Raw genomic sequence first — 23,709 nt, forward strand, 5'->3', positions numbered from 1 at the left:
TTGGAGCGGGTTCCACACACCAGGCAAAGCTGTTTTCCATTTTCTCTTCTGTAAAACTCTCTCTGTGCGCTGTCGTTCCCTAGCAGGATGGAATCCTTCCAGTCAGCGGCGCCGATCAGCTCCGCTGCCTTTGTGTTTCTCGTTAGCTCACTGCAACGATTAAAATAGATGAGATAGGATGTACTTTTTGCATGAACACTGCCAGAACTGGCAGCCCTCCACGGGGCTGTGCTGGCAGGTGCAGACACTCCTCGCGAGCACAGAGGTGTCGGCTCACCGCCCCTGACTCCTCTCGTCGCTTGGGATGTGAATGCTCCTGAACGACTCCTGGTGCAGACCAGCATTTGGATATCATTTTGACCTCCATAAGTATCTCCTGCTGCTGGAACAAGCTCTTAACACGCCCGTCTTCTGGCCCTCGAAAAGCCCCATTTTCCACAGCACATTTTCTTTTGAAGTCTGATTCAAAGCCCATTGTAATTGGCGCGGTGTCCCCTGCATTCTAATGCAGCCGAATCAATGGTCGCGCATTTGGGAAGGAGGAAAATTGCTCGCATCTGCGGGGTGGGAGGATTCAATCTTAGAGTGCCATGATGTTTGAAAGGGTCTTGGATGTCAGGCTGAAACCCAGCCACGTGTGAGCTCCAGCTTTGTGTGGCTGAATGTGGCCCTTGGCTGTACCTGTTGGGGTGGGATCGCTGCTCACACACGCCCTGCTGATGACACAACTGCTTAGACGTTCAGCCCCTCTCCGATGGCCACACGTTCTTAAAAAAGGGTTCCAGAAACTCATAAAGGGCTCGGGAAAGTTCTGCAGAAATGGCTGGGTGAAGCATTCATTTTTAACGAGAGGCTCAGTCTAGTTAAAATAAGGTTAAGAGATACTTGTCGGAACTGTATAAACACTGTGGCAGGAGATTTATGGTTGCAGGAGGCTTTTTAAACTAACAGGCAAAAGTGGAACTATATAAATCAGTGGATGGAAGCTAAAATTAAGCTAATACATGCTGGAAGAAGTGTAACCCCGAAAAAAATCCTACATAAGAACAGAGTGGGTCTTTATCACTAGAAGCTCTTAGGAATATATCCATTTTGGAGGTCAGCACATTACTGACTTCCAGGGTAGCTGCAGGAGACTCTGATTAAAGATTTCTGGGTTATGCTATGTGTAAGACCTCATTAAATATTTAGACTCCCTACTCTTGGCCTTAAAACCTCAGCACTTGGCAGTCACTGATGTGAGCGAGCTTTGGAGAAAATCCTTCCATAGTTTTAGATTAAATATTTTGGGAAAAAAAAAAAAAAAAAGAAAAAATCTCTTCACAGCAAGAGTTGTCAAGCACTTGAAAAGGCTGTGCAGGGGAGTGGCAGAGCCACTGTCCCTGGAAGTACTTAGGTGTGGCACCTGGGGATGTGTTCAGTGCTGGGCTTGGCGATGTTGGATTTAGGGTTGGACTCGATGATTGCAGAGGGCTCCTCACACTGCTAAGTGTAATAATGATTCCCATAAAGATCCAGACTCCACCAGCCAGGATTGCTCCAGGGTCCAATGATCTGAAAAAATAATTCTTTTTCTTTACTGGTTTGATTTATTGTTTTGTTAATCACATTAAACTGATATTTCTTAGCATATATTTTTGCTGGAGAAGCTCTTAGATGTAATGTTGTAATGTTTTTAACTATATATAAAATTATCTCACTGATGCTTATGAATGTTTTATCCCAAGAGCAAAATCTGTAGCTAAATATTCTGGGCGAGTAATGAAACTGTCTTTAAAGAAACCCTTTGAAATGTACATATTAAGTAAGTGAGGAAAGGAAGAATCGATGAAATTTTTTTTTTTTTTTCATTTACAACTGTCAGCTGTAGCTATCTTAGATGCTGCTCATGGATTTAATAGGTATAAAATAACAAAGGGTGCTTCTTTTCCCCAGATTTAACTTTCTTTTAAACAACTGTCATCAGATTTACAGGTCACTGTGTGTGTTGCAAATAGGATTTTATACTAAGATCACAGTTTTGAGATTACAGCTACTTTGGATTTTTTTTAAACAGCCTTTATTAGTGTAAAACTGAATAAATGTCCTGTGCATCAATGCCCTTTGAGAAGGATGCTCCGTTTCTGAGTTCTGTCAATACCAAGCTCAGCTGAAAGCATCACCCATGTAAGGTTCTCATGCAGCTCCTCACAGATTTCTACCCATGACCATGGGGCATCAGTTTTTTCTTGTATTTTCCTTATTATTGTAAAATATAGGAAATAGAATAATATATATTATAACTTTGGAAATATAACTTTGGAAAGCAGAGTGATTTTGATTTTTGTAATACAGTACTCACAAGATGGACTTGCCTTGGGAAGGGGTAGGCTGAATTCTTGCCTTGGCAATTTTTAAATTCACTAAAAAAGTTAAGCTTCAGCAGAAGCAAAGGAGTTCAGCAGTGTCACAAAATCCAAATGGATGACATTTTAACGCCAAACAGAATTGCACTTCTGGAAAATAATAATAACAGCATTCTACTCTGCTTGATCTGCTTTAAAATGTTTCATTTGCCTTAATAAAGCCTCAGGATGCCCTTGTGTGGCTGATGCTACTGGTGTTGAAGACCGGTGCTTTTAACAATAGTAATGTCTCTTGAAGTGCAGCATATGGGTATTATAGGAGTAAGAATAATATAAATTTAACTAAACTGGCTCAACGTGCCCCCTCCTGCTGGGGAAAAAAGAGCCCAAGGAGCCAGAAATGAGAAGGAATGAAGGAGCAAAGCAGCTCATCAGATAACAAAAGCACAACGTGCAACCAGCTGCACCTGTCCTGGCAGAGGAACTGCCCCAGAGATGCTTCCAGAGAATGAAGCAGGTGCGAGAAATAAAGGTAAGTGAAGCCCACCACATGATGTAAATCTGAAATCGAGCCACGGGGTGTGTGGGGAGTCCTTGCAGCCTGAGCAGCAGAGTGGTCCCAAACTGTGGGAGTGAATGAACCCGTGAGCAGAACTTGCTGCGCTTCTGGTAAGGGGGTTTGGCTATTTCCTTTTAGAGTTTCCATCCCTGAACTTTTTGTTGTGTTTGGATGAAAGCTGCTCTTTCCTATAGCAAGGTCTGTTCTTTGTGTTTGTTTTGTGGCGGTTATTGTTCATGCTGTCCTTTTTCAAGTGTTTGTTGTAGGTGCACTTCAGGGATTGTGTTGTTTGGGAATTCTTTTGATGCTAGAGAGCTCTTTCTAATGTCTACCTGTACTTATGTGCTAAAATATTGGGAGCTGTTTTTTTCCTAAGATTTTGGGAGGTAGAGGTAGCTTCTACAAATACTAACTGCCATTTATCAGGTTGTGTTTGAAATCTGACTTTCTCAAGATTTTTATAACTTAACGTTTGAAGCATCTAAAATACAGAGTTTCCGTGGCTTTTTCCTACCCAAAATTCTATCTTTTCTTACTTTGCAAAGCTGGAATAGCCAACTGGGAAGGTAATGTTTGTGTGCCCAGAACTGATATGTGATTCCTAGCAAATTTCAGCTCCACTTCAAACAGAAATCCCTTTGATTTGGGGTGCTTCTGTAGGGCTGTATGCTGCTTAATCTCTAGGGTTATCTGTATTGCAGACACTGTGCAAATGCTTATTTAGTTCAGTGCTCATGTGTATTTTGTTCTTTTGCTGAATTTCTTCTGCACATCTTGTAACCAAAGTATTTTTGCTATAGGAGAGAGCAGTGTGAGGGTTTGTGTGGTCCCCTTCCATGTTCCGTTCTGTTCTCACTGAGTCCACAGCTTTCATTTGTCCTTCATGTTTTGTTTTTGCCAAAGTATGGGGCATTTCTTAGCCTGCAGACTTTGTTCAGCTGCTGTTCTTTGCCTGCTCTTTTGTCCAAGGGACTGTAAGACAAAGTGAATTTGTGCTGTTTGAAAATAAAGTCTTCCTGCCCTCAGTCACTGATACAGTTTGCCTTGTTCCTGGAAGTAAAGAATACAACTGGAGTTGTCAATTTGGGGTGTAATTTGCTGTGCTGAGCCTGCTTTGACTTCAGGCAGTGTATTTTGCAATTGAGGAAGGAAAAGCTTCTCGACTATGAACGTTAATAATTAAAGATATAGGACACCACTGTTTTAAAAGCATTTTCTTTAGAAAGAGAAGTTTTTCAGGTGACAAATCTATTGTGTTTGGCATTGTTATCATCACGATGGGTGCAACACTATTGACTTGTGGATTTCTAATTTCTTTGGAAAGGTTTGAGAGTCAGTGTTCAAATGGCCATTTCCCATAAACACAAATAAAATACATCTGAAGAGGGCTGTCCTAGGCAGTACAATCCGAACCTTAACCTCATGCCCTTGCAAAGTGAAGAAAAATGTGATTTCCCAAACCGTTACTGTCTTGCTGGCACTCAGTTTTATTCTTATTGAGACGTTCTTTAACCGATAATCTCTCAAATGATTCCTTGTATCGATTTGAGCAAGTCACCTGCTGCTGTGGGACTTAATTGCTGGGTAATCGATGCATAACACTGCTTTTTTTTTTTTTTTTTTTTTTTTTTTTTTTTGGCTGTAAACAACATAAACCGCACCTCCTTGTGAACAGCTGAATTTTTGGCTGTCCCCTGCCAGCGTGGCTGGGGCACAGGGGATGTGGTGGCCGCCCTGGCTCTGGGAAAATCTTGCCAAGGACATGGAATAACGGAAATGATTTCCAAGGTTTTGAGTTTATTTATAACTGGGGGGGCTGGGGAAGAAAGTGCTTTTTAAAGGCAAAAAAATTGCATGAAATGTGTCCTGTCAAAATCTCGCTCGTCAATGTCAAATTCTCATGACATTGACAAAATAGCTATTTCTGCATGGAAAATGTGACAAAACTGAGTTTTGAATTCGCTGCTGATTTTTTGTGTTTGCTGCTTTCCTCGGAATTAGCTGGTTTCTTTGGAAAGGTGTTAATTTTAAGATAGCAGCTCTAAAAACGGGTGAATTTTCTCCTCAAAGTAGTCTTGATGTTGAGTTTTTGTTAAAACCGTGATTTACTCTTTATGAAGTACACGTCTGGGGAGCTGGGAGGATCGTGCATGGCGAATTGTGAGACTGATAAAAGCACCGCGTTTATGGACTGCCCGTGACTCTGAGCAGGAACCCCTAAAGATGTTCTCACCCCAAAATCCAGCAGGGAGGGCAAAGATGCTCCCAAATGCTCTTCTAGGGGGTAAGGCTGGCAGTTTGTCATCATAATGTTGCCAAACACAGGGCACTTAGTTGACTTATTAATTATTACACTTACTGCATTTATTATGTACTTTAAAGTCTTATGAATTTATTTTTTTTTTGTCTTGGTCAGTGGTAAGAATAAGTGTGAAGGGCGGTGGAAACCAAGCACGTGTGAATGTTCTGTGCCTGTGGCCTCACTCTAAGTTTCATTGACAAGAGAGTGAAAAGGTAGCTGATAATCCTGATAGAGAGTCAATTACAGGCAGGCGTTTGTTTCTGAGCCCCACCGCTTTTGCATTTCTTTTCATAGCCTAGGGGAACATCTCTGCAGCAGGTAAAAAACCTTTCGGAGTTAATGGTCCCTCATCTGTAAGATCATTTCCCTTTTAACCACACACTGAAAGCTGCCCCTTTCTGTTTCAGAAGTCACTAAGTTGAGGGATCCAGGTCCAGTTTCTTGGAAAAAAAAAAAAAAAAAGAAATATCTCATGACCCACAGCATTTTCTTCTCCGCTGCCCTCTCAGGTTTGCTGGAATCAGCTGCTCCTGGCTATTGTTCCTCCCAGGAGAGGCAGGACCTGCCAGGAAGCTGTTTGGAGGCTTTCCCATCCTCTCCCTGAGGGTGACTTTTATCCTTCCTTTGCAGATGCCTGTCCTGCTTGCTCATCTCTCAGGTCCGATTCAGAGGGCTGATTTATTTGCCTTTAGCTTTTTTATTTTTATTTATTTTTTTTTTTTTTTTAAGAATTCAGTGCAGTCATTGTAACCTGCATTAGTGATATTCTGGGTTTCTCTTTTATATTCTCCATCCCTTGGCAGCAAGCCCCTCCTTTTGGTGGGCAGAGTGCCCCAGCAGTGTTTGTCGTGCAGATTGAGCAGGCTGGGAGGTGACAGAGGTGGCCAAACATGCCCTCTTCTCCCCAGGGATTGTGCTGGGGTGCGCTTTGCAGGCTCAGTGTCGTGGGCTGAGGGATGGGGTTGTAGAGATGGCCCTGGACCACCAAAACCTGCCGAGGATCGCACTCTCAGCGTAGGCGGCGTGATTTTGCAGTCTGTGCCCCTGAACATATTGTCAGGGTGTGGTGAAAGCCAAGGGAAGTTAGGTTTCGGTGCCAGCGTTGCTAAGGTGGCTCGTCTTGTCCTCCAGCCTGTGAGCAGAGTAGGATGGAGTGGGAAGGTGGCGGAGGATCATTGAAAAGGCTGCTGCTAGCTTGGCATTAGCTGGTTCCAGAAGGAGACCCATGGAAATTAATTCCTGGAGAGTAGGTTTGATAAGCATCTTGAATCCTCCTGGGCTTGACTGGGAGCAGGTGATATTTAAGTGTACAACTGAGAGGTTCAAATAGAGGTTTGTCCCTCACACAGCCTTGCTGTTACTCAGATATCGGTGGTTTTTGGCTGTCAGTGGGAAGAAGCAAAGCAAGCAGATGATGCTGAATTATACAGGCAGTAATGCATTATCATATTTTTCATTCATGGCGGAGGTGGATGAAATGTCTGTAGAGATATGTTTGAAGTTCTCCTTAAATATTTTTTTAATAAAATCATGGTTTGCTGCTTTCAAAGCAATCGGTTCCTCAATCTGTTTGGTGACTTGTGGAAACCGGGACATTTTTGACATAAAAGACTGCATACAAGTTTTGCATCTCCAAGGTTTGTTGTAAATGGCATAAACCCCCCATCTTAGTATAGAATTAAGATGCCATCCTTCTTTGTGCATATTATCCACTACTTTTTAATTTCATTTAGCTGAGGAAATCCAATCTGTTGCAGAACATTGAATCTGAGTAGTAGTAATTCTGGTACACATCTGTACATCCAGCATCAGCTGCAGAGCAACCTATAGATTTTGTTGTTGTTGTTCTGTAATAAAAGCAACTTAAAAAAAACAAAACAAAACCAAACAAAAAACAACCCCCCCCAAAACCAAAAACACACACACAAAAAAAAGATGAAAACTCAAATCCTGTGATCCTTTGTTCACCTTGAAGTGAAATTCTTCTGCACTCTGTGTGACAGCTGCTCCACAACACACTAAATCTTCAAGGGAAGAAGCACAGAGTAAATATTTGTTGCTGTCAGTGGAGTCCTGTTGTTGGTGTGCAAACATTTGATCTTGGGCCTTCCCTGCTCACTTTGAAACTTGTGAACTGTGTGGATCACACGTGCATGGCTTAAATATTCCCTGAGAACAATATAAGCTAACCTCTCTTTTTTGAGGTCGGTGGTATTTGTTGTCAAAGAAATACGTTGTTTTTGTAATGGTTTCAAAGCTATTGTCATCTCCAAGGTAACTGTTCTTTTTGTGCTGTCAATTTTGATAGCTTTGTAATGTAAAGTTGTCCCCTGATTAGGGGCAATGCAGCTGCCACAAGAAAAAGCTACACTGAATTTTGAAATATGCCTCACCCCTCAGTCCCCAAACTAATCTGGTACAACCAGGGCTTGAAAAAAAATCCTCCTCTGAATGCTGTGGACATAAGCCTGTATAAGCCAATCTTTTATAACTGCTAGAGCAATAAAAAAACCACAGCTAAAACCCCATAATAGAAGTCATCCTCATGACAGAGTGGTAAAACTTGCTAGGACTTCTCCCACTGATGGCTATATTTATCTGCTGTGCCAGTGCTGGGCACTGAAGTGCTGCCTGGCCTTGTGTGCTGCCAGGGCTGCCTATGGAGGAGGTGAGCTCTCAGTATGAAGTTTTATCCACTCTGGTATTCATTTATCCATTAAGAATCAGATTAATCTACATTGGAACTGATTTTTAGTTGGAGTTGTGTTTTTAAGAAGGGGAATAATTGCATCCAGCGTGTATCAGTGCAGTTCATCTGTTGCCTGTTCCATTTATGCCCTAATCTTTTCAGCACAAAAATGTTTATATGCCTAAGAATATGTCCATGCTTCCGGCACCAAAATCCTTTATTTTCCCATCCTTACAGAAGATAAACATTTATAGATCCTCCTGCAAGATATTTCTGTGTTGCAGAACGCTTTGATGATGTCTGTGAAAATGAGTGTTCGGATTCTTTGTGACGACCAGTTTGAAAATGAAATTACACATCTCTTCAGGGAAGAAGCCTTGATAAATTATTTAAGCCTTTTAAAAATTAGTGTGTTATAAATACTGGCATATTCTTGTATGAAGTTCATTCTCATATCTAAGGTTAAACTATAAAAGGATATAAGCCTTGAACCTGAGTAGAACCGATGCATTCATGATATCCACTTCAAATGCAAGCTCAAATTTGTTCAAGCTGTTGTGGAAAATATGTTCATTTCCCATGAAAGTTGCTCTGAATTGGTAGCAGCAGCATTACAAAAGCTTGCAGACCCATAGGATTAATACTGTCAGGCTAAAATGGATATTTAGCAGTCAGGCTAAAAAGGGTCCACTCCCTCTGTTTGTATGGTTTCTTAGAGTATTGGAGGTGTTCTGTCTTTGAGGCAGGAATCCCTGGATTTGAAAATGCCAGCAATAAGAGAATGTGGTGCCTGTTTGGGAGCTGGTTTCGGATTTGTGTGGGAGGGAATTCCACCAGGCTGGAGGTGCACGTTTAAATCCATGCACTTGTCAATGTTTGAGTGCTGAGCCAGGCTCGGACTGCCCAACAACAGTGAAATAAGATGGGTTTGGGCCAAAAAAATGGAAATGAGGAAATGAACAGAGGCACATGGAAGAATGGGGCAGGGTTTTGGGTTTTTTTTTCCCATACAGCACGTGTGGAAAACCAGCTCTGTGTCAAATCCACATTTCCAGTTATGGATAGCAAACAAATCTGCACAGCTGCAGGAGCAGCTGGGCTGAGGAGGATGAGCCTGGGAGCACTCAGGAGTCAGTGGATGGAGCACAGCCCTGCCTTTGTCCCACGGTGCCTCCAGCCAGCAGATTTCAGACTGAGCATCAGACCCCAAACATGGCACACTCCAGACTGAGGAGTAAGAGACTGCTGATCGCAGCTCATTTATGTAACTCAAAGGTTTCGTTCTCAGCATATTGCGTGAAATGTTTTCCCTCCTTAAACATCAGTGGAATAACTGTGTGCTGTTCTTTGTGTGCTCTTCTATCAGGATTTGTTTTGTTCAGAGAGTCCTTGCACTTTTGCTCCTTATTTAAAATCTGAAAGAAACAGACCCCAGTAAACAGGATGTATCAGAGAGAGTCTTTGCAATGGTTATGGGACCTGAATTTTGTTGGCATCCCCTTTCCATCCTTCCCTTTTCTTTGCTTGGACACTGTGTGAGCGGCCTGCCAGTCTTTGGGGAATACTTGTTCCCCATGCACAGTGAAAGGAACTGCCAGTGTGGTTTAGAGTACGAGCAGGTGGCTTCAGTTCCCCCGCAGCCACAGGCAGTGCCCTGCCTCCATCACGCTGGGGACACCTTCTGCGTCTGCTCTGGTCGCTGCACTGTGCCACACTGCTGACTCCTTCTGCTCCTGTGGATGCTGTGGCAGTCATGGCTCCCCTGTGATAATGAAAATCTCTGATAATCTGGGCTTGCAGTGTTTTGGGTGGTTTTTTTGTTCCGTGATTGGTGGCCCCCCAACCATCAGAAGGTACAGTACAGGATCTGTATGTATCTCGCTCTGTTATTTTTCAGATCATTACCTTTTTATTAAATTCCTTGGTGAGGAGTTTCTTCTTGATATTAATATAAATCAGCACACTAATAAAAGAAAAACAAAACAAAAAAACCAAACCCCAGCTTGGAATACCTACTATCTATTTTAACTTGTATCTTATTCCGCTTTTCTTTCCCAAGGTTTTCTTTCTCTCCCAACATTGTAACACATTGAAAAAAATCCAATGAATATAAGCAACTGCATCCAGCACTGCACTGAATACATCCTGATCATAGGAATGCTATTTTTCAGGTGAAAAATAAAACAGTAAGCTCCCTCCTGTGAGGTCATAAATTCTTGAAATGCTTTATCTTTTCTCTGTTTAAAATGTGTCCCTTTCTGTGCTGTGCTCTTTCCATCTCATTCTGCAGAAAGAACTTGGGGAATAAAGTTAAGATTTTATCAAGTACTGATTTTTAGTTGCTGATGTCTTTCTTTCTAGTCTGGTAAAAAAGTGCTTGGCTTTGCTTGTAAGAAATGTACATTTTGGGGGAATTCTGGCAAGTTAAAGTGATGCTGAGGTGTATGGCTATGGACAGCAAAAATATCAGCTGAGGAGCTAATGATATCTTTGAAGTGGTGTAATAACTCTTAAATAGCTATTAAGTTTGAGGGGTTTTTTTGATTGCTAATGAGGGATATATTGACATGACCTATAACTTATTAGCATTTTGTTTTGTTGTTGTGCATCTTGTTTACTAGACAAATTATTTTCATTTCAGATTGCTCAGCAGTAACTGTTTTATATTTAATTAAACTGATTTTTTCTTGTCTTCGCTTATTGTGTTCAACTGGAAGACAGAGCAGCTGAAATGTGCTAATCAGATACTCTTTGAGAGCTGAAAATGTCTTTATTTTGGATGAAAACAAGTTTTAGAAAATCACTTAGGACTTCCTTAGAGAAATATAGGAAGTGTTCTCTTTCAATTTATTCTCTTTGCTCCATTTTTGAGGGATACTGTCAGCACAGAAGGAAGTTAGAATTGTTTTTCCTTAAACCATCTAGACCTCAAAGCTCTGAGGTTAGGGCTCATTACGCATCATCAGTGTCTATTGCTCCTTTATGTGCTGCTAAGTTTCCTTTTGCTCTTTCTGATGTGTTCAGGTGGTGACTGTGCAAAATTAAGTTTCAGGTGAGGGCGGCTGTCAGGTGCTGCTGGTGGATGTGGGATCTCCACCCTGCAAGGAACAATGTGGGACACGGTAATTCTGCATAAAAGGCTCTCCTCACCGCAGCTTGAGATTATTTACTGAAATAGATGTTAGACATGGATGTGGCAGCATCAGTAACTTCATCTTAACAGGTTGTAGCAACCAGGTTTGCCTGCAGCATCCCCATGTAAAATCAACTTGCTCATCTTCACAGTCGTGGCTCTAGAGCAGCCTTACAGCTCTGTTGAGAAAGAAACAAGGTAATGTGTCAATGTCTGGAGAAGTGTGAGTGTTCATGTGGTTTATCTGAGCTGGATCATTAGGAATCAGTTTATCTAGTGGGATAAATAGCCCCAGTGCTTCCTGGAGGATACCCAAGGCTCCTCTTCCTCAGGTTATTAAAAATAAAATGAAAGGTGGGAAAATATATTAGTGCAGAACCTTGTTTGTGAAGGCAGAGAAATTCTTTAGAGGGACCTAAATCCTGTGTAGATGTGGCAGCCTTGTGTAAGACCTGGTTAAATGCAAATAAAAGGGACAATTGCTAAAAGAGTAAACAAGTGTTGAGAGACTGATGTTATGAGCTTGGGCATGTACTGCTTTGTGTTTATATATATATTATATTGATATGTAGCTGATATATTTCCATAAAACCTGCTTTCCTCCTTTCTTGCCAGCAAAGCTCTGATACCATCGTGGTTTTTGTATTGGGACCAGAGTGATTTGGCTCTGGCTGGGGCCAGGTGCCCACCAAAGCTGCTGTCACTTCTCTCCTCATATACACAGAGGAGAGAAAATACAATAAAAAGCTTGTGAGTCAAGGTAAGGACAGGGAAATCACTTAGCAGTTGCTGTCATGGGTGAGACACTCAACTTGGAGATGTTAGTTTAGTTTATTATCAACCAAATCAGACCAGGGTAAGGAGAAATGACACCAAATGTTAAAACACCTGCCCCACAGCCCCTCCCTTCCTCACAGAGTCTGCTTCCTTCCCATTTTCTCCACCTCCTCCTCCCTGGTGTTGCTGATGGGCTCAGCCCTGGTCTGTTGGAGCTGGCTGGGACGTGGGGGAGCTTCTGGCAGCTTTTCAGAGAAGCCAAATCTGTGTTCTCCCCCTGCTCCCCACCACCTCCTGCCACCAAAACCTGACCACACAAACCCAATGCATTCCACCCCTCCTAGATTAGTGTTTGTTTATATGAATAATGCACATTTTCTGACACAGGACCCTTGCTTATTCCTTAAATAAAACCCCCTACAGATACTTGGACTAAGTTCTACAGTAGTTTTTGAATATACTCATGCCTTGAATGCTGGGAGAAGTGTTCCCCTGGCAGTGTTTGTATTTGGGAGAATTGTTCACCTCTGAATGCTTTGCTCAACAGGGAATTGCCTTTCCTTGGTTTGGGGAGGTGACTGAGCTGTGCCTGATCCTGAGGTTTGTGCTGGAGCAAAGGAGCGGTGCAGATGTGTTCATCTGCACTCTGTGCATGTACAAATGAGAGTGCACAGCCAGCATTCCCAGGGGCAGGAAAATAATCCGGCTCTGATTCATCACCTGCAACCAGGAGAATTCCCAGTTTGGTTTATTCTAAGGAAGATACATGAAAATGGTTCAGATATCCCCCCAGACACCTTGATACTGCCTCATCGCAAGATCATTGTCTGTTTATGGAACTTCTGGAGAGAATATTAACACAAAATAGAAATTTCTGATATGAGCTTCTGTGTACCTGCAAAAAATGTGTAACTTTAATATATTGTATCCCTCATTTCTGTTTTCTAGGGGAAGTAACACGTAGAGTAGATCAGTTCCTGGGTAGTACAAATTTGCTTTCCTTTTCACTGAGCCTGTTATTTATTTAGCAATTTACCGGGTTTTAATAACAATGAGCACATTCTATAGTATGGATAATTTTACTGTCATTTTATTAAGTTTTAATACTACTTTAAAATGAACAATTTTTATGACATATGTAATTTCAGTGTCCCATAAAAACAGCCAGGAGAATAGAACAAATTAATGGTGCTTACCAATAATGGATCTTGTCAAAATTAATTTTAAAATAACAATGATCATAGTAATTAGTTACAATGCGTTTCTTGAGTCAACCACTCTCTGTGCAATTTGCATTTGATAAGAATAATGATTGTTCATCAGAACATGTCTTGTGATCCTGACTAAATTTCAGCTTTATTTACCCAGATAAACACGAAGTTCACAAAACCAGTGGATAAAGCTTGTAAAGCGCAATAGCCGCAATTCTTGTATAACAATTAAACGCACCTATGAACAAGAATATTTTAAAAAATATCAACTAAGCATCACCCCAGGAGCAAAAGGCAGAGATTTACACTTCATTGATTCCTGAGCTCAGCTGAGATTTTCACATTGATTCTCAGACTTGCTTGCTTTGCCAAAATCCTGAGTTACGAACGCAGCCCGTGGGAAGGCAGAGACAGCTGCTCTCACTGTGACTGCTGCGGACACTGAGCTGGGCTCTGCCAGCAGAGTGCAGGGAATGCAGGACGTGGATGTGCAGGGTGGCTGCTGCCTCTGGCAGCTCCTGGAATGCTCTCGGGGCAGCTGCTGCCATGAGAGCAGCTAACGTGGTGAAAAGCCGCAGCTCCGTTTATGTTGCGCCGATTGATTGCCGTGCTTGCTGAGTGAGGCACGGGAGAAATGCAGATTTTGTTGACCCAGTCTACAAGGCCAGCTCTGAGTGTTATGTCCTCCCCATTGCTGGTCTCTTGCTCATTGCGTGTTTTTTGGGCAGGGTGCTTCCCAGTTTGGAAACAGGGATTTGTAAATCGCCTTTCTGGTCGTCTTCCCAAAGTTCTGTAGCATATTTTCTTCTTTTTTTAATTAGTCGACTCTAATAAGTAAATGCCAGAATCAGACTTGCTTTCCCTGAACATACAATCCCCACGTGCTTTGTGTTAAGGATCCTTCATTTTTTAGGGAGGGAGAGTGGTTAATATCCAGCCCACCACAGGGGCAGCTGTGCCCGTGACACTGGCGGTCTGATGCTGTCATTTAAGGATCCTGCCTGACTCAGGGGCTTGCTCACATTTCCTCCTCCTGGGACAGCGCTGGAAGCTCAAGGGGAATTCCTCCTTCCCAGGAAATTCCTTTTATGCTAGTCAAGCAATGCTTTGGTCTTTGTGCTTCCCATAGAAGAAGAAGGTGTTTAAATCTCACACTTCACACAGCAACTGGTTGGTAGCAAATAAACTCATGGTATTTTGCTGTCAATAGTAAGGAAGCTTCTCTGCTGTTGGTCTTGGAAGGGAAAAGCCTCTTAAATTAGGAAATACAGGGTAGTTCTGAGGGGGAGAAACTTGAGTGCTGCTCCACAGCATCTGGCATCTCAGAGGATTGCTGGTCATGTCTCCAGAGCTGGAAAAGGAAACTCAGGGAGTAACAAGCGTGAGAGGGTTATTGAATGTTGGATATTTCTCATAACTCTTCCCTGGTTTGTGGTTTTGATTTGTAAATGTTGAAATGTGATTCTGATGTGTTGAGCAGGTGCTGTTGCCACCCAGCATGCAGTGACTGGGCCAGAGCTCTGCTCCTCCTGGGCACAGCGGGAGCTCCCCTCTGGGGAAAAAAAGATGTGTAGGGAAAAGGGATGTGATGGGAACTTGGAGGCAAACACTGAGTAAGGATTGCTCCTACTGAGGCTTTCATTGTTGCTAATTAGTTGCAATTATTATTTTTGTTTGGTTGGTTTTGGGTTTTATTTATTTATTTTTTTAAATTTTATTTTTTTTTGCCACAAATTAAAAATTAGTTTCGAGTCGTAGGAAACAAAATTCCTAATTTGGTTGAGCCAGTGAGAACAACCCAACTGTGTCACCTTCCAGAAATGCAGATATTTGCCCACATGTCACACTTTAGGACATTTTAAACTTGAATGCGTTACGTCTTATAACTTCTGGAGAAGTAATCTAACCGCATCATCTATTTCATAAGGCTGGTGTTTAAACTTTAAATCACTGTTTTCAGGAGTTGTTTGTTTGGCCTTATAAATTCAAATACGTCTGAAACTTGTCATGCGAAATTCGAGTCAGAAAGCAATTCTCTGCGTTGAAGTCTCAAGGAAAAAAAAAAAAAGAGGCAAGTAATTTTCTAGTGAGATGTTTACTATGAAGAGAACAGCTTGTTGCTATAGAATCAAAAATAAAGTTTTTCAGACTTGATTTTTTTAATGTCTTTAGCTGTGGCACTTAAAACCGTGGAATGAATTATGTCTGAGACTGGAACATGCTGCAGGAGCAATGAATCTGAACGACCTCTTTTAGAAATGAACAGGCGCCGTATTAATGCACGTATTAGGTCAAACTCCCGATGTCTGTTGCAGTAATTGACGCCCATCGTCTCTCCCTGCATGAGACAGTTGTGCCGTGTGACACCCAGCAGGAGAAGGAGTTTTGCAGAGACCTGGCACAGCCTGGCTGTGGGCTGGGAGTGAAAAACCAGGCTTTGGGGAGGGCTGGAGGGGATGGAGCCGGTGCCTCGGTTGATCCCGTGGTTTGGGGGAAGCAGCAAAGGCGCAGTGGTGTCACACTGGGAGCAGGGCTGTTTCCTCTGGAAGGCACCAAAACCTGAGAGCTCAGCACTGGGGGGTTATCACAGCTTTTGTGATGTTCTCTGATGGTATTACTCAAGCTATGATTTAAACCCTCATAATGTGCTGATAAGAGTGCTTTTGCTAAATTCTAGCCTGTTTAATGCTATTCTTCTTAGCTACCTTCCCATTGGTGCAGGTTTATTCTGCATTTCTTACCCTATTTTGTTGTATTGCATGAGATCCTGTAGCAGACTCTGAGTATTCAACCTCTCTTGAGAAATATCCTTTGACTGGCATGTGAGATGAATAGGGATTCTTCTCCTGTGAGGAGATGCTGGACAGAAACATCAGGTTTTGCTGTAAGAAAATTCATGACAAAGCAACATTTTACCTCCTCTGACGCTCCGAAAATTCATTGCAGCAGGTGGCCTCATGCTCAGTGATGTCTACTGTTAGCTTTGATGCTGTTTACATATATAATTACACCATGCTCAGTGACTTCTACTCCTAGCTTTGTTGCTGTTTACATATGTAATCTTTAATGCCTAAAGAAAACAAAACTCCATAGCTTTCTGTGCTAAGATGCAGAAGAATGAGTGAAAAATACTTATAAATGAGTTATTGGTGCGCCTGCTGACCCTAAAAGCATCATCACTTACATCTTCAAAATGAAAATCACAGTAAGAAAAGAGGTGAATGCTGGAGTAAATACTGAAGGGCTTAGTGATCAATGAATGCTTCCAGAGCTCTTCAGAAGCTTAATAATTTATCAAAAAACACGATAAAGGAAATTCTTTTCTAAGGAAGACTCTTTTATTTCTACTTCATAATAAATGAACAAATGGTTCATGAAACAAATGAGTCTGCAACAGACACATCTCTCTAGCCCTGTGCTTTTTGAAAAGGTGTGAATTGTCTGACATAGGGCTTAGACACAAGGAACCCTTTTAGCCCTGTTTTTGGCTATGCAGGTGCTTTTCCCACCGGCTTTGCTAGGAGAGGGTGGAGTTTATAATATTTCTATGGTTCTGCGAGGATAATGTTGTTGTTTTTTTTTTCACATCAGCATTTAGGTCCTCACAGCAGCGAGTGCCTGCTGCAGTTTTCCTTCTGTGAGAGGCGTGGCAGGTGCCAAGGGCTCTGCAGGGTGCCTTGGCCAGCGCTGATGACCTCAGGTTGCCACCCAGCCTGGCACTGATGGGAGGAATCCTGTGCCCAGAGATGATGGGAACAGTCTGGGTCACCACTGTGCTGGGAAAGGCTCAGAGAGGAGACTCCATGCTGTCTGCACTGGAGTTTTCTTGCAGAAGTGCTTAATAGAGGAGAAATGAAATAAAACAGCACTCTCTGGGTGGATTTTTGATATTATAGATTCTGTTCCTCTTAGTGTTTCCAACTGTAAGTGTTGCTTTCCTATAAGTGTAATTATCTCATACTGGTAAAGCTGCAAACAAGGCAAACGCCCCACTGTAATTACAGCACTGATGAGACCCGAACGTTTTGGCTCTCTGCGGGATCACGTTCTTTTTAGATTGCAACTTTTAGACTGATGGTCTGAAATCCAGGAGGAGTTCAGCATTCCTGTGCAAGATGTCAGGGACACGGCGATCCTGCCGAGGAGCTTCCCCAGCTGGGCAGCTGCAGCTCCGGCTGAGGCAGCGACACCTGCGAGCAGATGTTCTGCTGGAGCGAGTCCAGAGCAGCCCAGGGAGCTGTTCAAGAGGGCTGGAGCCCCTCTGCTGTGAGGACAGGCTGAAATTTGGGACTGTTTAGCCACTGTGGCTTGTGTTTATAACGTGCTTAGAGCTGGAGCCCTAGTACGTGCTGGTGACTCGGAGGTGCTGTGGTAGTATAGAAACATACCGAGAAACATGATGAATGTGGGAGTTCATGATCATGACTAATTATGGCAATATAACAGCATTTCCTATGACACTTCAAATGTTCTTGGATGAGTGTTTGGTTATGTATTTTAGCTTCTCCTTGGTTAAAGGGAGTTCTCGAATAAGTAGCGATATTTAAAGCGTAATTTACAAGAAGGAAGAAAACCACCATCACTCTAGGGAATTTTACCCATTTAGCCCATTTACTGATTCAACTGCGCAGCAAAATAAGTGCCCTAAGCTTAAAGATGCTGAAATGTGTGAGGAAGCTTTGCCACTGCACTTTGTGGAGTCGCAATATGCAGAGCTGTGATCTTCCCCCCTGCAGGGCACCGGGGCCATACACAATTTCATCGGAGTGTGAGTAACTTTTCCTCTTCTGAGTGAAGCTGTTGCTGGTGTTGCAATCCTTGGTGTTTCTGTTTTTCGGACTAACACAATTCGGGTGCTTTTTGTCTTTTGGGGGATAAAAAATTATCTTCAGTTAGAAGCCTATTTCTGATTGAGCATCAAGTCAGGACTGTTGGAGAATTTAGAAAAGGGTGGAGTATATTGATATTTTTTCCCACTTGTTCGCGTTCCTTTTCTAAGCCTGCCTTTCCTGCTTCTGTCCTTCCTTTAAAATAGGCTGATGGCATGTGGAGCACCACTTCTCTGAGTGACTGAGGGGCTCTGCTGAGCTCCTCTCAAGGAACCTCCCATGGCTCCAGCTGCTACTGTGTCTGAAATCTCTAGAGACATACTGCATTTTTCTGAATGCTGTCAAAATTCTTTCATTTGTGTTTTTATTCGCTAGTTATAAAGCATGAAATGCCTCAGTGAGGCTTCATTGCTTTTCATTTTAAAAACTTTTTTTCAGTATGTTTCTTGTATGGGAATAAACAACAAAAAAAAAAAGCCGTGGAAGTACCTCAGCAATTGCTCATGATGTGCAAATGTATTTGCATGCTCTTTTTTTAACCTTGTTTTTAAGCCTATTCTTAAAACATCTAATTTCCAACAGGAATGAAAGAAAAGTTTAAATATATTGAAAGAGGAGGTAGAGATGCTGTTGCTTTTCTTTTTTTGCCAAGGCAAGATTTCATTTCTCTGAAGACAGAGAGTAGGCGATGGTGAGGACAGCTGTGAATCATTCATCGTGTAGACCTTCAGCTGCTTGAGGAGATGCACAACTCAGCTCTTGGCTGATCTTGTGCCCCAAATCTCCGTGCTCTGGAGCAGTCTGTTCCTTGGGAATACGAACAAGGAAAGGAGTTGGTTCTTGAGGGTGAAAAACAGCAAAAAAAATGCATCTATTTCAGGTTATCTCTGTGTGACCTATACTACCAAGCTGAGAGAAGGATAGCATCCAGCAGATCTCTTGTCTTAAAAACGGAAAAAAATAGGCCAAGAAATTTATTTTTTTTTTAAAGAGTAATTATATGAGTTGGCAGAAACCTGGAGTGTCTGCCAGTTTGCACATAGCACAGAGAGTTCGGCACTTGCCAAGTGGATTTTTTCTTGGCAGTTTTCTGACACTGGATGATTTGTATCTGAGTCTGATCTCCCTTCGTGTCTGAAATGGCAAAAATGCATCTGACTAATCAGTGACATTGGGATGACCTTCTTGTGCTTGTAAGCGTACCAAGGGACTTCTTCCTGGCCTTGAGATCTGCCTGTTCTGCCCGTGCTGGGAGCCTCATTGTTTCACCATACTGTGGAGTTATTTCAGTGCCCACAGGAAGCACCAGAACTGTAAATTCTTCAGCTTGAAAGGTATCTTAGAAAATGCTCACAAACCAAAAAAAAAAAACCAACCAAGGCACAATTGTAATGATGTGGGGTTTTTTTAATCAGGACAGAAGAAACCAAACCTGTTCTCTGACCTTGAATCAGACTCTCTGACCCATTTATTTTGCTGTTTGTGTTCTCCCCTATCACTGTAATTATCTGAACAGCTGGATTATTCCATCCTACACTATTTATTTCTGTTTATTAGGCAGGAGAGGTTAGTCCTGTGCATCTTCCCAGACAGAGGGATGGGGGCTGTGAATTCTGTGCTCAGAAGAAGTCTCCTGGATGGATGTGCCCATGTGCATCCTCCAGCTCATCCTATGGCCGGTTCTGAGTGTCCACACTTTCCTCTGCCCCTCCCTGTGCTGCTGCAGGGCTTTTGTGCCGCCTCCTCACTCACTGGGCTGCCACAACAACTTGGATGGTGCTGTGCAGATCAGGGCATCCATATGGATCACCCCAGGCATCATGGAATGTTATTTCTGAAAGCGTGATGGAAGCATCTCTGCCCAGAGGGGCCTTGCTCCTGCAGCTGAGGCAGCGAGCAGTGGGGCACTCATTAGTGTTGCAGCAGCCCTCTTGTTAGAGAAACGAGCCCAGGCACAGACTTCTTGTTTCTCACAGCATGAAAAGGCTCCTGGTTTATTCCTCTTTCCAGCTCAGCCATCCTGACCCCAACCATTCACTGACTCTGCTGCAGCAAGCTCCTGCTGGAGGTTTCCTTTGTAGCCTCTGCTGGGTATTTCCTGCTGAACTCCGACTGCAGGGACCAGTGTGCAGCCTGTGGCTGCAGGGATCAGTGTGCAGCCTGTGGCTGCAGGGATCAGTGTGCAGCCTGTGGCTGCAGGGATCAGTGTGCAGCCTGTGACTGCAGGGATCAGTGTGCAGCCTGTGACTGCAGGGATCAGTGTGCAAATCCTGACTGCAGGGATCAGTGTGCAGCCTGTGGCTGCAGGGATCAGTGTGCAGCCTGTGGCTGCAGGGATCAGTGTGCAGCCTGTGGCTGCAGGGATCAGTGTGCAGCCTGTGGCTGCAGGGATCAGTGTGCAGCCTGTGACTGCAGGGATCAGTGTGCAGCCTGTGGCTGCAGGGATCAGTGTGCAGCCTGTGGCTGCAGGGATCAGTGTGCAGCCTGTGACTGCAGGGATCAGTGTGCAGCCTGTGACTGCAGGGATCAGTGTGCAGCCTGTGACTGGAGGCTTTTACCTGGCTAGACCGTGGCTGCAGGTTCCAGCAACAGGCTCTACCTGTAGACCCAGTCTGACCTCACAGCTGTGATTCTCTCTCCTCAGGATCCTTCTTCATGATCCTCTCATTCCCTCTTCCTCAAAGTTCCTCCTCCTTCATGATAATTAATTAATTTGTTTATTTTTTCTCACCAGCTCACCTACTCCCCTTTCTCACACTTATCTTTACTGGCTATAGCTGTGACTCGTTGGGGTGAGGCTGTATTGGGTAATTAACACAACTGTCACGTATCAGGGGCCAGGTCACATTTATTCCCTCCTCCTACAATTGGTGCGAACTCTCAGCAGCTCCAGAGCCCAAAATCACCCTTGGTAAACCTGACCAGCTTTGTGGGAAGCCCCCACCAAAGCCAGTGATCAGTCAGTGGAGTGAGGCTGACAGTGGTGGGTATTAATCCAGCACAGTGCTCCCACCGCTCACGACTGCCTCTGTAATGGCAGCAAGCTGTCAGCTCTGCTCCTGAGAAATTCCCAGGAAATATTTCCTCTTTGAGGCAAGAGGAGCCATCCATGCAGGCTCACACGACCTGCAGCATATTTTGGTCAAACAGATAAAAATTCCCAAGGGAATTTAGTTAGAGGCTGGACTAACTTCTGTTGTTGTGACCATAAAGGAGCAAAACATTGCAGTACCCTAGGAATGTGACCCTGAACATGTATAAGATTGCAGTGTGTCTGGTTCTTTTACATTTGAAAAGTCCTGTCTGTGCCAAACATGGGTGCTGCAGTGTTGAAATGAAGCTCAGATCTGGCCTGGTGACAGCTGTAGTTAGCTTTAAAGTATAAACCATCTGTATTTTACACATTTAAAAGAGAATTATCGCAGTTGTGTTTGTGTTTATGTGGTCAAAGGCGGATTCTGCTCACGTGGGGATGTGATTCCATTGACAGGTACAGAGTTATTGTTGCTGTAACTTCAAACGTAATGAGAGCTCTGAGTGTTCAAGTGAGTGCACAAAAGAAGACAAGTTGTGTGTGCCTTAAGTGGCTGGGAGTGATCTTTAATTAATGACTATCTCTTGTAGGCTGTGTCACCTACTAGTGCAATGTGGGATAGAGCACAGCTGCAGAGTGAGGAAACATAAATCCAAATTTGTACCTGTGTGGTTACGGTCCATAGCAGACAAGTTATAATATTAGATATTACTGACTGGAATATCTGCAAGTCCATGGAGGGATTGCAGTCTCCACCAGGCACCAATGATATTGTATGGAGGAGGATGTGCAGACAGGGAGATAAATATATTGTTAAAAGACACATAGCATGAACCAAACTCATAGCACTGCTTGCAATCTGAATTTTTGTGCATAGCTACTATATGGATTAAACAGTCTTTGAAATAAGTGTATGGTAGATACTTCATAAATGAAATCCTGAAAAGGAGTGCATGGTATCGTGTACAAACAGAACATTTAAATGTTATAGAAAGAAAGGCTTCTTTGGGTAACAATTTCAGTGGGTTTGCCTTTTTGTTAGTGGCAGCCCAGTCTGATATTGCCCTAACAGGGAAAGCTGGAATCTGCAATGAAAGCAGCTTTATATGGTGATTCTGGAACCAGGATCTTATATAATTTACATGAACCACTAAAAATGAAATACCTGCAACCATTTGCTTCCCATCACGTGAAGGCTTTGCACTCTGCTACACATCACCTTTCCAGAGACCTGGCTGGGAGAGGGAAGTGCCAGCAGTCTGCTGGGGCAGAAAATCCTGGGATTGCTGACTGGCAGAAATCCAGGCTGCACTGGTGACACCCCATGGTTTTGTTGCTGTGTGTCATCACAAATCATTCAATTACTATTTGCTCTTCCCCCTTGCTCCCTCCCATTTTAAGGTTTGCCCCAACACAAATTCAAGCACTTACGGAAGACTGGAGTGTGCTCTGTAAAATGTTTGTGTATCTGAATTACTTCAGCATTCAGGTCTAGTTTCTTTTTTCCTGCGTAGATCTCCAGTACTTCCTCACTGGATGTTTTTGGTTCGTTTTTCTCTTGAGCTGACACTAGAGAGAAAAAGCAGTTCTGGATCTCACTTGTAGCCCAACAGTTTCTTCTCTGCTGTAACCACAAATGCAAATCAGATGGTTTGTTAATAGCTCACTTGCCATTCTTAATGTCATTGTGCAGATGGCTTCAGGAAAAGGGGGTTTGTATACAAGCGATGCCTACATCTTGATTAATTCTAACTGAGCTCAAACAAAAGCTGCTCACCCTTTAATAATGCCATGCCTTTGAGCTCACTCAGCAGCACAAGCGTGGCTGGGGGACTGTGAGTGTGCCAGATCGTGTGCAGCGAGGGCAGGAAATGTTTCCCTTCATGGTGGGAGCATATCTGTGCCCTGCAGGGCTGTGTTAAGTGCTAGGAGACAGTGCTGAATGATGAGTTCGATGGAGAGGTGTGGCAGAACTTCTGTGGTGGGGCAGAAGTCCCTGTGATACCTCCTCAGTAAAGTGCATGGGGCAGGGTCCAACAACAGGGAGTGGAAAAGGGCAGGACAAATCCTGATCCTGACCTTCACTTTGTTCCTCCCAACAACCTATGGGATGATGTCCCACCCTGGCATGAGCTCATCCCTGTTACCTCAGAGGTGATAGATTTGGAAAAAGAAGGGATGAAAACATCCTCAGTTATTTGAAGAAAAAATGCCATTAAGAAGTTAGCTTATGGCCAAGGCAATGTTATACACTGCATCTGTTGCAAACCGGAGGAGGGGTTTGAGTGCCAGAAGCAACCTGCAGTTAGGTTTGAGACATTTCTGCAAAACCATAAGGAAAATATAAAGAGGTGAACGTAAAACAATGTCAGCTGTGTCTGTGAAAACAGGCTTAAAAGAGTGAAAACATTCAAAGGAAAACAAAACCAAGTCAAAGCGCTAACCAGTCTGGTATGCAGTCATTGACAAGAGCACGACAGAAAGCCCTATAAACAGTTTTTATTTGGGGTTGTGCTTCATGTGTCCTAGCTGTTTTAAAGAAGAATTATTACTGTTGTTTGACAGACTTGCCATCTAGCAAGATATTTCCCAGCATATGAATAATGGCTTAGCAATATGTTTGTGCATGAACAAATCAAGGTTCATGTGGTGGTAGTTTTCCAGTGAAAGTAAAAGGAATGTTTCTGGAGAACCTATTGGGTTCAAAAAAGCATCTTTCTATGTTTTAATCTCCAAAGAAAGCTGCCTTAGCAACATGGTTCCCTCTTCTGAAAGAGGAAAAGTGAGAATAAAGACTCGATGGCTGAAAAGGAGGAGGCAGGTTTGCTCT

At 43.1% G+C, this 23,709-nt stretch overlaps 1 long non-coding RNA gene across 1 annotated transcript; it reads left to right on the forward strand.

The window, feature by feature from the left end:
- Positions 1-2,935: 2,935 nt before the first annotated feature.
- LOC131378689 (uncharacterized) lies at positions 2,936-18,200 on the forward strand. Its single transcript, XR_009208457.1, has 3 exons — positions 2,936-3,014; positions 17,753-17,784; positions 18,052-18,200. It is a non-coding gene; the product is annotated as an uncharacterized LOC131378689 (long non-coding RNA).
- Positions 18,201-23,709: the final 5,509 nt, after the last annotated feature.

Source organism: Hirundo rustica, chromosome 21 (assembly GCF_015227805.2).
Source record: "Hirundo rustica isolate bHirRus1 chromosome 21, bHirRus1.pri.v3, whole genome shotgun sequence".
Taxonomy (NCBI): domain Eukaryota; kingdom Metazoa; phylum Chordata; class Aves; order Passeriformes; family Hirundinidae; genus Hirundo; species Hirundo rustica.